Below are 12632 nucleotides of genomic sequence, written 5' to 3' on the forward strand. Positions count from 1 at the left end.
GTTCGGGTCACATCGGCGTAATTTCGACTCGAACGCGTAGACCAGAGCAACATTATATGTAGAGACCAGATTAGTTGTGATATGATGTGGTTATCTTGAGCGGTTGCGCATACCAGTCGTTATACTAAAAAATGTGATCTCGCCTTTGAATCCGTGAGCACTGTACGTAATTTTGTACAAGTCGACAAATTAAACCCGACTGATCTGCTTAGGGCTTGCAACTGATTAAAATATTAATGTTTTAGTAGCTGTATCAAAAGCAGGCAACGTTTTGAAAACACAATTTTTTAGCGTCTGGTTTTCAACAAATGTCACTCCATTTCTACTCGCACAGAGACTTATAGCCGCCATTTTTTCACTATACTTGCATATCACAAGCTTGCGTACCAGCCGCTATTGGTCGAACTCCATAAAGGTTAAATATCATGTCCCCTAAATCATTCAATGCACACGCAGTCCACATGGTCAGTGGCAAGTAGATAATTTAATTTGTCTCGCAAAAGAATCCCAATTGACACGCAAAAATATTCTCAATAAAAACACGGTGGACAATGTGTTTATGAAACTGAATAGTAAAAATACGTTCTTTGTGCGCAAAACGTTTCAGAAAAGACAGATAGGACAGATCGCACTCCTATCTGTCTTTCCTGAAACGTTTTGCGCACAAAGAACGTATTTTTCCTTTTAGAATGCAGTACCAACCAGCCCAAGTAGCCACCCTGTTGAAACTGAATAGAATATGTCGATAAGCACTCAATTTACACACAATGTATCTTTTCGTGAAAAGTTGATATAGCCTGAATGAAATCACTAAAAAGAAACTAGAGCGCAACTTATTTGCACGCTTTTTAGCTACATGGGCACAGAATGCTTCGATCGTGCATGTTAAAAGAATATAACCGATCTGAATCTTAGCTGCCTTGCCAAACTGTTGTTGTGCAGTGAATGTCTCCATACATTAAAATAACTTGACTAACAGTCATGTGCTGACCCCAAACAGTAATGAACAGCAAAATGACAGTTCTAGCAATAAAGCTTTGAGGATAACTGTAATTTTTCTTGGGAGGGCAGTGAAACAGCTCACAACCCTCGTGTTGAAAACACGACTGCTACTGCAGACCGTTGGGTGGCACCAATAATCATGGAGCATTAATTCTAGCTGTAGAATGATTTCTGCAGCTTTAATTTATGCCGTGCTCACAAGCGGAATTCATATGTAGCAGTCATCTATATATGGCTATATATAAAGTACCCATATAAAGCCATATATGGTTTGCATTCATATATAGACCTCATCCATATATGGGTATATCAGGAATTGGGCATATCAGGCCATATATGGCCATATATGGCACATATCAGGAATTGGGCATATCAAGCCATATATGGCTATATATTGCACATATATGGCGAATATTCATATATGGGCCTGATATGCCCAATTCCTGATGTGGCCATATATGGGAATTTTTATATATGTCCATATATGGGATTTTTGTAAGGGTTGCGCCGATCCTCTGAGAATACCTGATCCGTTGTGAAGACAGTCTGTTCAGAATGGCTACGGAGTGATCATAAGTGCAGAACTATCGATCGACCGAGATATACGTGTGATGACGATCGCCCCCACAGAAGGTATCTCGCACTGTCGACTACAGGAACGGCACCCACGGCGCTAGACGCACGACGCTTCGCCTAACCTGTCATAGTAAGCCGTCGCGAAGTAAATTAGGTCTTTACATGCTCATTTACCAAATCAGAGGCTATAAAACACGCGTACCATTACTGAACCTACTCTCTGATACCCCTACGCCAGGTGAAACTGCGTCAGAGAGACTGCTCAGTGAAAGGAAAATCCCGGCACGTACGAAATGACGTCGCAGTGAGAAAGAAAGCGAAAAATTAAACACGAGTATAGAAAACAGGAGGATACAATGAAGGCATGAAAGGTGAAGAGAAGATGAGAGGAGACGCGTCGCACACGGCACGGGAGCGAAAATGGAGAACGAGCGGCTCGCGAGATGTTACAAATAAAGAATGGAAGGACGGCCGGCACATAGCGGGGGCGAACAACGGTGAAAGTGAAATAGAAAGCACGTCGGAGAGCGATTACCTCGACGGTGGGGTGGCGTGTATACGTGTGTGTGTGTGTGTAGAAGAGGAGAGCGAGAGAAAAGGAGCGTCGCTCCCGTGAATAGGAGGCAACAAGTACCGCATAGAAGCCCCCGTGCTCACCCGAGCGCGCCGGCACGCGACACAATGGACCCTTGCGGCGAGCGACGGCTGTTAGGCGCAATCTCGACTACAGCAAGACCCCCTCTGCCCCCCCCCCCCTCCCACTTTCTACCCACCGCGTATACAAACACACGCGGGCGCTCGAGCGCGCGTCTTCCCCCATTTATCGCGTCTATTGTTCCGCCACGCGCGGCGGGATGACGTCACTCCGTAGGCCTGCACACAGCGCTGCTGCCGTTGGCGCGCCAGGACGGGAGCGTGGTTTCGCGACAGCTCCGGCGGGTGCGACGGCAACGGTCCTTTCTGGTGTTGAGACGTTATAGAGCAAAATGTGGTACGATACAACAGGAGTGGCGGTAGGCGGGTACGAGTGCGACGCATACTCGTTCGGCTGAACACGGTGATATACGTCTGGTTATATGAAATTTGTTCTTTATTTTGTACTGTGGGTGCCTAGAAACAGAGAGATCTTGAATGACAGTTAGATGACTCGGGCAACAATCGCGGGATGCATATCGTAGGTTTTGACGGAATGTAAAGTATGCCTTTCTCACACATCACAGAAGTCTGCTTAAGCGACGAACGCTGGTTGATTGATTGACCGACCAATGAGGAAGAAGCGGTCAGCACTGTAGCTGCGATTGCCGCTGCAGGGCAGCAAACATTTCAAAAATTCTCGTTACATGGAGAACATTTCAATCAGCGCCGCAGCATCCCTACGAGGAGTCGCGGTATGTGTTTCTTGCAGCAGTTTCCTTTTGCTAAACAGACAGCCAACGAAGCCACTGATAAACGCACGCACGCACGCAAATGGGGACTGCGTCCGTAACAGTGTGGTAAGTCTACATAACAGCAGTGGCAGCGCGCGCCCTCGGATCGTGCGCGCTCGACGCGGCCATCCGAACAACACACTTCCGCGACGGTGCACTCGACGACAAACCGGTTCACCTCTAATGGACACAACATGTGCCCGGCACCCGACCGCCAGGAGGTCACCGCGGGGGCAAGGTCAACTAAGCCCTTTCACCTCCACGACCCCCCCCCCTCACTCTTTATTTTTATTTCCTGTACAAAAAGAACCTCATCACCCATAACACGCGAAATGAAAGGAGAGCGGGAGGGATGCTTCAGACAGCGCCGTGTGCATACACAAACACCCACCGCGGGTAATTGAAACAACAGAGGAGCCGAAGTAACGTGTCCACGACCACGCAACACGCTCGCATGCGCCACGGGAACAAACAAGGCCGAACCAGAAAGCCTTGCACGGATGATCCGTCTTGTCATGATCGACGCGTCACGGAAGCGCGCGCTGCCCGTATAACGTATAGCACGTATATACTACACACACGCAATCTTCAAGGAGGTCGCACGTATCCCGCCATCGGGCAAGATTCCCCGACACAGACATATACGCGGTGCAAGGCTCTTCTGTGCTCTAGTACGAAGCTTCGGCGGTGAAGGCGAAAGCGAATGGTCGACAGCGCACGCAACTATATGTATAACTGGGCTAGCGCGCGTGTTGCGTTGCAGTTGGTCCCGTTCGAAGGAAGAAAGAAACTGCCTTGGGGCAGGCCGGTGTGTAAGAATATGTGCGAGCAGCGAGAAGGAGTCTCCGAACCTGAGCTGGGGAGGCTGTAGGCTTTAGCCGTCCCCGAAGCTGGTGCTCGCGACGATCTCTTTAACGCACGTCAGCACACAGACAGAAGAGACAGGCAGCATGGTGGGGACTTACCTGCAAAAAGACAAAATGAGAGAACACCGTAAGTATATGCAGGGCGAAACAAAAAGATGAAGATTTATACGTTTAGGTTGTGGCAATCACTCGACACAATGACAAATCGCGCAATGAGATAATCGTTATGTAGTTTAATGGCCCCTTCCTGACGTTCACTTCACATTATCGACGTTTGCTCAGCAACGCCTTCAATGATATACATTTCCTAAATGAAACTGTTGAACGCATCTGTGTGTATTGCAAATGAAGGTAACAGTGAGTAATGGTACACAGCGCGTGCGAGCATTCAGAGCTATTGCATAATAATGCCGGACAAACAACACACGATAAGTTTTCTGCCTAAACACGCAGCACGTATACATACACACATGCAAGTCGCGCAGCCAATACAATGTTTGTTACTTTGTATTCTGCCGCCGATATCATCCAGTCATTGCAGGGTTCGGGTATCATGGGAGTGCGCTAATGCAAGCGTTTTACAAAGCGGCAAATCTGTGCACGTTTCGAAAGCGTGTTAGCACATCGTTGGCACTAGGTACATAGGTTGTAACTGAGCGTACGACTGCGATGTGACCAGAGACGTTCTAAACTTCGGAAGATTGAAAAGCGGTGTCGAGCAGACCTTGTAAAGGCTTTCGAAAGACAGGGTAACACCGCGCATGCCACGGCACCAGCCGCTTGCGCGCTCTTGTAGTTGCACTCGCAAGCCATGCAAGCGTGTCCGCGTCAACGCCTCTGCGCCGACAAGAGAGAAGCGAGTGGCGGTAAAAGCACCGACGGAGGGACAAAAGCAGCGGCTCCCCCCAACAAAACATAAATAATCGAAATAAACAACAACGCGATGCCAGAAACAGCGGAAACCGGCTCGCACGAAAAAGCAGCACTCGGAACTAGAATTCCAACAAATCAGATGAAGACGCTTCTTTCTGCGACTACACTCGAGAGATATGTAAAAGGTGGAGAGGTTGGGGAAGAGATAGCAGAGGAGATCGTATATAAAACTGGGAAGGGGTTGGTGGCAGGCTAAAGAAACAGCGCATCAGCCGTCAGGAATTGCTCGCGCTCAAATGAGCATCGCGAGCGCACACCGCATGCGGCGGCAGCGTTGGGTGTGCGCGCGCTACAGAAGGAGCCAGGGAATAGGGAGAGGAGGTGGGTGGAAGGGGAGGGGGGGAGAGGCGCACCTCCATTAGCATATATCGCGCGCCTACGTGTCGACGCGACGCATCGCTGGTCGCGCGGCGACGACGACCACAATATGAATGATGCATCACGAAGACGAAGCAGCCGAGAGGGGAGGGTAAGAAAGAAGGAGATGATACAGGGCGAAGGCAGGAACAACCGCGGCGACAGGGGGGAGGCACAAGTAGGAGGAAGCACATCCACGAGACTGGCGGGCGCGCACACGGGCAGGAAGGCAGCCGCATGCTCCCGCACACACGCACTGACGACGACCCTTCGACGGCACCGACCGAGCATTGATAAAAGCAGGCGTCGTCGCTAGAAGGAAGAAGCGAGCATCGGGCGCTCTTTCCCGGCGAATAATATGGGCGCGCTCCATCCATGAGCCTGTGTGTGTGTGTGTTTCGCGTCGCCCTTGTTGAAGAGACACTCCCGACGACAAGGCACGGTATAAAGCTGTGCTGCGAGCTTCACGCGTGTACGCGCAGAGGACACCTCGTCGCGGCGGCATAAATCAGCGCGAAATGCCGGCGAAACAAGAAGAACCCGCGCGACACGGCATCTCTCCTCCCTCCCTCCCTCGCCGCATCATCTCGGCAACAACCAGAAGTCCTCTCCGAAGATGTGCGCGCGGGATTCCCAGAATCGCAAAGCGCGCGGCGTTGGTCCCCTGGAATGCGTGTCGTCGCCGTCTCGCTTCCTCGCCTTTCGGCGCGGATGTTGTGCATTGCCCTGCGCGAAAAGGCTCGGTCCGATGTCGTCTCTGTGGCCGCGCACGCGGCGGCCCCGCCCGCAACTCTCCGTCGTGTGTGTACACGTGCGGGAAGGAAACATCGCCGTCGCTGGGGCGCCAAGCCGGTCGTCGTCGTGGTAACGTCGCGCTCCAGCGACCAAACCTCGAGATGCGATATGCGGCGCCGCTATAGTTGACGCCGTGGCGGCGGGAAGAAACGAGTCCCGCGTCGTTCTTTCTTTTACCCTCTGCCACGACCCCGACGAACGGACCGCGAAGAAGAGGGCACACAACTCTCCAAAGATGACAACGCGGGAGGAGCATGTATACGCCTGCTGGCGAACACCGAATCCTACCGACGTCAAACTCTTTCACTCTCCCTTAGCGATGCCGCCAGCAATCGCCAGGCCTATACTTCGTCATTATTCCCTGCAGTTGCGTTATGCGCTTCATCGACGTGTACTTGTGGGCCCCCGTATTCACAAGAACGCCTTACACTAAAAGTTATCATAGCACTAGCAGACACGGACGAAAAAGACACAACGGAACGAGAGCTGACCTGACCTGACCTGACATGATGATGATGATGATGATGATGATGATGATGCAAACTTTATTGGGGTCTAGAGAAGATGCAGGGGAGACCTCGCGCCACCCGGATATAGTACCACGTACATAACCTACCCTAACCAACCCAAAAGGCCACTTCGTCTTACACTAGAATTTTTTCCGAGAGAGAACTTCTGACGCAAATTGTTCAGAGAAGCTAACTCGCCGATGTTAAAGATCACTAATCATGAAAAAATGAAAAACGAAAAAAAAAACGACTGTCAACTGCCTTACGCGCACTTTGATAACATCAGCGTAATCTGTAAGAATGTTGCTGTTCTGTATAAAAACTACGTAACGATATACGTTCGGATCGTAGTGGCGCGTTTCAATGAGCGGAAAGAAGCACTTCAAGAAGAAAATGCTAGCTCCAAGAGCTCCTATTATTTCCTTTAAAAAAAGGAAAAAAAAAAACGCCATAAGCAGTAAAAGATGAAACCAAAAAGGCCTGCTCAAAGAATTCGGGCCGAAATCCCGAGGCCTTTAATTCGTTAGTGTGAATACTAACAATACTATACGTTGGCCATCAGGATTAGCCGCAATTTTATCTTACGAGGAGCTCTTCTAGAATAAGATGTTCCTGCGAATATAAACCACGTTTTCTTTTTAGAAATATGCATTCATCTTTTTTTTCTTTACTAGCTTTGTTGGAACAGCTCGCAACAAACAGTTAGGTAAGTTTTCGTGACTGACTGTAACCACGTACGCGATGCAGCAGTGAAGATGTATAATACAGATCGGATGAGAGGTGCAGGCGTTTGCCTCAGGATTAATGATCAAACGCTGTCAGCGAGCGGCGCAGCGATTTGAACGCGGTGAGTTCCGAAGTGTATTTTGCACGCGACTGCTGGCTCCTGGCTTCCTAAACAAAATTAAACCGCTCGTTGCACGGAGCTACTAGGCACCGAGAGAAGTTAAACGAAGGCGACTATAGCTGCTGAAAAGACCGTTAAATATCGGCCGTATCACAGCGTGTTTTCACAGTTTCGGCTGCGACGACAAGCAAATATATAAGCCTGAAACCACCGCAGGAATGCTAACCGAAGGAGCGCCTCTATTTTCGCTTCCCACTTCGACCTTGCTCTGAAGTGGACACCATCAGCATTTCGTATACGGCATTTCGTCTATTTCGTTCAACAGCATTTCGCCTACATAATAATAGGCCGCTTGGGACCGAAACAACCGAACTGAAGGAACAATTAACGAATAAAAATGAAAATAAAGATGGTATCTCTAAAAACGAAATCTTCCGTCTTTTGTTTTTTGTTGCTTGCATACTTTAGAATTCCGCGCGCAAAAGCGACGGGGGCGCTTCGCGCCGCGTTCGAGCGGGAGGTAATTAATCTAAATGCCGCAATACGTCAAGCCGCGCAGAAGCTTTCTCGCAGGTACAGCCGATAGCGGTGAGCGGAGACGCGGTAGCTATATATACGGAGGCTGGCGGTGTTTAGGCGCGTTTTCCGCTGCTCCATCAAATCACCGCGGGGGAGAGAGAAAGAAAGAGCAAAACAAAAAAGACTAAAATCGGAGGTGAGGGCGCGAGCCGATCCGCGGCGTTTAGGCAAGACGCGTATACATAAAACTGCGGCCAGGGAACGAAGGGAACAGGGCAGGTCGTCTCGACCAACGCAACCGGTCGAGTTGACAAGAATAGAGGGGTCCGCGAAAATTAAGAGGGGGCCGAAACAAGCTGCGATAGAGAGAGGAGGGGAAGATAAAGATAGGCTTGTCCCCTGCAATGCACGCGCGCATGGCGGAGAAACGAAATAACAGGCAAAAAACCGACACCACCAACGCGGGTGCACCTAGCTTCGGGCTGATAAACGGCCCGGTGAGATAAGTTGCGACTTAACGATTCACTCGCAAAATGTGTGTATGCGTAGTACGAGCTTTGTCGAAAGCGTCGGAGCAGAAAGAGCGAGATACAAAAAAAGAGAGAGAGAGAGAGAGAAAGGCTTGCTCGCAGCAGCGCTTGAGGTGAGCGGGCCTCCCGTTCTGATAATTTTTACGACGCTTCCGAGCCACCTTGGTCGAAGTCGTACCACCACTGTTCGGACCACTCGTTTGATTCGCCACGATTGCTGGGTGCTTCCATTTGGATATGCACGGCCTACGCGTGTGTCCAGCGAAAAGAAATATATAAACAAAAAGGGACGGCAACCGTGAAGCTGCATTTAAGCCTGATAGATCTGTAATCTGGACTAAACGAATTGTTCTTCCGCCTGAAGCTCCCGCAGGAATGTCGCCTCTTTCGGGTCCGTCCCGAGATGCAAAGATTTCATTATAAGAGATCACCTGGCCGTGTCAGGAGCGTAGGCGCTCGTTTGCTTGGACTCGGGTTACGAGTTGGACGGTGCGCTTATCTTTTACGGGCTTGCCAGCGTACGCTGACGCTTGCCTAATGCGACGCACTGTGATAATGAGACTTGCGGGGTCGTTCAAACTTGGGGGGAACACCTATAACTTTATTCGAGCACAAGACAGCCGCGAATATAGCTATTGCACCAAGTCTTTTACGGTGATATTTCTTTCGTGTGTATATGTGTTCGTGTAACGCGTAAAATCGGCCGCATTTCTCCAGTGAAGCACGTTAAATACGACAATTAAATCCCTTCACTACATTCATCTTTCCTCTAATACATGCCAGCTGCATGCACGTTCTCTTTATCTCAGCGATCAAAGATACCCACTGCGCGCAGTACACGTAGAACCAAGTGCCCAGAGCTTTTCGCTGGTGAGTTTCCCTTGCCATTGGTCCGCTGCCGTTAATAATATTCCGAGCGTCAGAATTGTCTAGAATTGGCTCTTACAGGAAATATTTTAGCATATAAAAAGTTCTAGTGCGTGCGCGTGTGTTCGTTTGTGTGTCTGTGTGAGGGTTCATTTGTGCGAATACGTTAATTATTGAATGGTTAAGCGCCGCCTCTCACACCAGCTGCCGCGATTTAAATATTTACACAACCGCTTCATCAAAGAACGACATGGCGTCTAGAAAGGGCCCCCACGAACCAATACACTGCAGAACGCGCTCAGCTCTCTCATCTGTTGGGATGGTACAACCAGATGGCCGGCAACATGTTCGGAGCGAAACCGCAGGCTTGCCAACTGTACCGGCACAGGATAACAAAACCTTGTCGCGTGTCTCTCTCCTTCTCTTCTGTCGCCCTAGAAATGTTCCTTAGAGAAATCCGTGCACCGCTTTTGGGGCACGGATTCACGCGGACTAATCAAATTGCCCGAATCAAACTTGACTGTGCGGTTGGAAGGACATTTGGTGATTTGTCTGGAGCCTTGCGTGAAGTTGACAGAAGGGCCGCTTCTCAGTGGTGAACGTTTCGCGCGTGAAAATAACCCGCAGACCACTTTCCCCATCCGTCCGGGCTCCGCCAGTGATGCACGCTTTTATCGGCCCAGAAAGGAGCTCGCTGCAGGGCGCTTCGGCAAGTGCGCCGCAGACAAAGGCTCCAGACGTCGCCAGAAGGTCTGGGTGTCTTTAGTCGGGCCGCCGATTGCTGGGAAGAAAAATCGGCCCGCCAATGTCTCTTGCTATATAGAAGGGGATGGGACGGCTCCGTTTACGAGCCGCAACAGACCGCGGCGAGCAATGAGAAGAAGCAGCCTGAGCAGCAGGCCCACCACCAGACTTCGCCGTTCGCACCCAACAACGACTGGCCTTTGAGACAAGCGTCGGCCCCGATGCTGCGAGTGCTCTGACGCAGCCACGCTGCAGACCCTCCTCTCTATTTGGCCGCACGCGAACACACACAAAGGCTTGCGAGTGGTGCATTGCGAAGCATGCTGCGGCGACTCGGCCTACGCCACACGGGAACAAAAGACGACCGCGGGCCAGACCCGACGCACCGGGAGTTTGACCGCACAGCAACAGTGTGTGACGGGCAGCACCGTAGGGCATGTGCCCAGGAGGAAAGGATAGCAAGGCTCGTTCGGTAATATTAAACACTGTCTCGTTTCCATTGTTCTGATATTGTTTATAGAGTCCTTTATGTATACGACCTGAAAACCAGGAGAGGGCCGTGTAGCATCCGTACATCGCGTTGAAGCATTGTGGGGAAGTAATATAGATCCTACGACTCGCGGCTCTTTGTTGTGTGATTGAGTAGCAGCACATCAAAAGACAGAAAGAAAAAAAAAAACGAAGAAAGGCAAACGAAAAGTGAAGTAGATGCTTCTGTTAGCAGAATGGAGAAGCAGTTTTGCTGATATACTAGACCGAGCGACAAGTCTGCTCTGGACCCTTCGTCAACCACGGAACCAACGGTATTGGCGGGATGTGGAGAGTATATATAGACAATTAAAAGAACAACGCTGGAACTATATAAACGAGGCAGATGGCTTTAAAGTTTTCGGCACTGCGTAGTTTGTGATAGAAGCCGTATCGTACCTCGGAGCTGGGCGCAAGGCACACAGCGCGTTACAACACTGAACGCCGCGCGGAAAGACTCCTCATTCACGTTGAAGGCACTATAACGTCCTAAATAAGGACAGTTAACGAGCATTTCATCTAAATGGTACGCATGCGCGGGTGAACTAAATGAAGTGCGTGCGCAAATGCTTATGCGAACCAGCCAATAAGACTGCTGTTCCTTTACTGCCGTTACCAAAAGAACAACGGCTCATCAAGTGATTTTACAAACAGATAATAACAAAGGACATTCACGGGTGCTGGGCCCTCTGAAAGCTATCTAAACTTGGCTTCGACATTTTTTCACAGCAATGTAGCTAACACGATGCCCTTTCTTTCTCTTTGTTTAACAGCCAAGATTTCCCAATGTTCATGCTGCAGCATGAACCAAACAAGTATAGGTAGCGAAAGCATTGCTGTTACAAGAAAAGAGCCGCAGAAACACGGATTCATTAGCGCCAAGCGCCAACAAACGCCAGAGTGGGACAATATCCAAAGGAGAGAGACCACGGTGTTACGTCATTTACGAAGAAACGCAACGCTCCTTCACTTGGACTCTCGCCAGCAACAGTCGCTTTAAAATGAACAAAAATAAAGAAAAGGAAAAGTTACCAAAATATGACAACGAAGCCTTCAGCAGATCCAAAGTCAAATCGCGTTGCCCTCCAGCGAAAAGCATAAAATAAAAAAAAAACTCGCTAAGACGTTCATTGCCCCGCGGTGTGAGTGCGCTCGTCTCGAGGTCCATTTTCGCCAACTGTAAACAGCGCTCGCATTGTTTGGCCGCAAGAACTCATTCCTCATAGCTACGGCACGGGCACAGGAAGTCCTGCAGCGTACTATTGTTAGGCGCCTACTATAAAGGCATCGCTGAAACGCGACAATGCGCCTGCCCCCGTAACTCCCCGCAAGCGCGGCTATAATCCATACTACAACGGAGTGCGCGTATACGTTGTATGGCCAAAAATATACCATCACCCTCCTACTTGTGGGACGTAGTGTACAGCGACCAAAACGAGGACTACGCGCGCACATGTGTGTGTGTGTGTGTGTGTGTGTGTGTGTGTGTGTGTGTGTGTGTGTGTGTGTGTGTGTGTGTGTGTGTGTGTGTGTGTGTGTGTGTGTGTGTGTGTGCGTGCGTGCGTGCGTGCGTGCGTGCGTGCGTGCATGCGTGCGTGCGTGTATGTGTTTGTTCCGTTTCTCGCAGTACACAACACCAGCTCGACAGCCTGCCTGCCTGCCTGCCCGCAGCTGCAGTTTTTACGAAAGGGGGACGCGCGGCGCTCTCGGAGGCTCGTATCGCCCCACGAGGCGTCAAAGAGTTGAGAGACTCATTTGGGCGATGATGGATGCGCGTGCTGCGTCGCTCCCGGCTGTGCCTCCTCCTCCTCTACTCGATGGAGCCAGTACAACGTGCAGTATAGCAGCACACGCAACATTCTTGGCCTATTCCTCCGGGACTATGGACATTCCGTGGCCCGAGCGTGACGCCCGTCGATGGCTCGTTGAGTGCGCCCCGCCCGAGATCGTTCGCGCGAAAATGGCGCGCGCCTCCGCGTAGTCGGCACGCTGAACTGTGAAAAATTCCCGTTCGAAGCCTCTCCTATATAGACTATTTTACGGATGGCTTTCGGCGCAGCTATATTGGGCTCTTATCCTTGCCGTTTTCTTCCTTTAAGAACTAAACGAACACTGCTGTGGTAGACGCAAAC

The 12632-nt window shown here is 50.3% G+C and overlaps 1 protein-coding gene across 3 annotated transcripts in view; it reads right to left on the minus strand.

Moving 5' to 3' along the window:
• Positions 1 to 12632, minus strand: part of LOC119383158 (transcription factor Sox-5) — a 450853-nt gene that overhangs the window by 213210 nt on the left and 225011 nt on the right. The window contains exon 2 of one of the 3 annotated variants that reach the window (XM_049412430.1): positions 3857 to 3970. The exons of the other annotated variants lie outside the window; for them this stretch is intronic. The gene's annotated coding sequence lies outside the window, so the exon portion shown is untranslated. The remainder of the gene's footprint in view (positions 1 to 3856; positions 3971 to 12632) is intronic. 3 annotated transcript variants of the gene reach the window in all.

Source organism: Rhipicephalus sanguineus, chromosome 2, assembly GCF_013339695.2.
Source record: "Rhipicephalus sanguineus isolate Rsan-2018 chromosome 2, BIME_Rsan_1.4, whole genome shotgun sequence".
Classification (NCBI taxonomy): domain Eukaryota; kingdom Metazoa; phylum Arthropoda; class Arachnida; order Ixodida; family Ixodidae; genus Rhipicephalus; species Rhipicephalus sanguineus.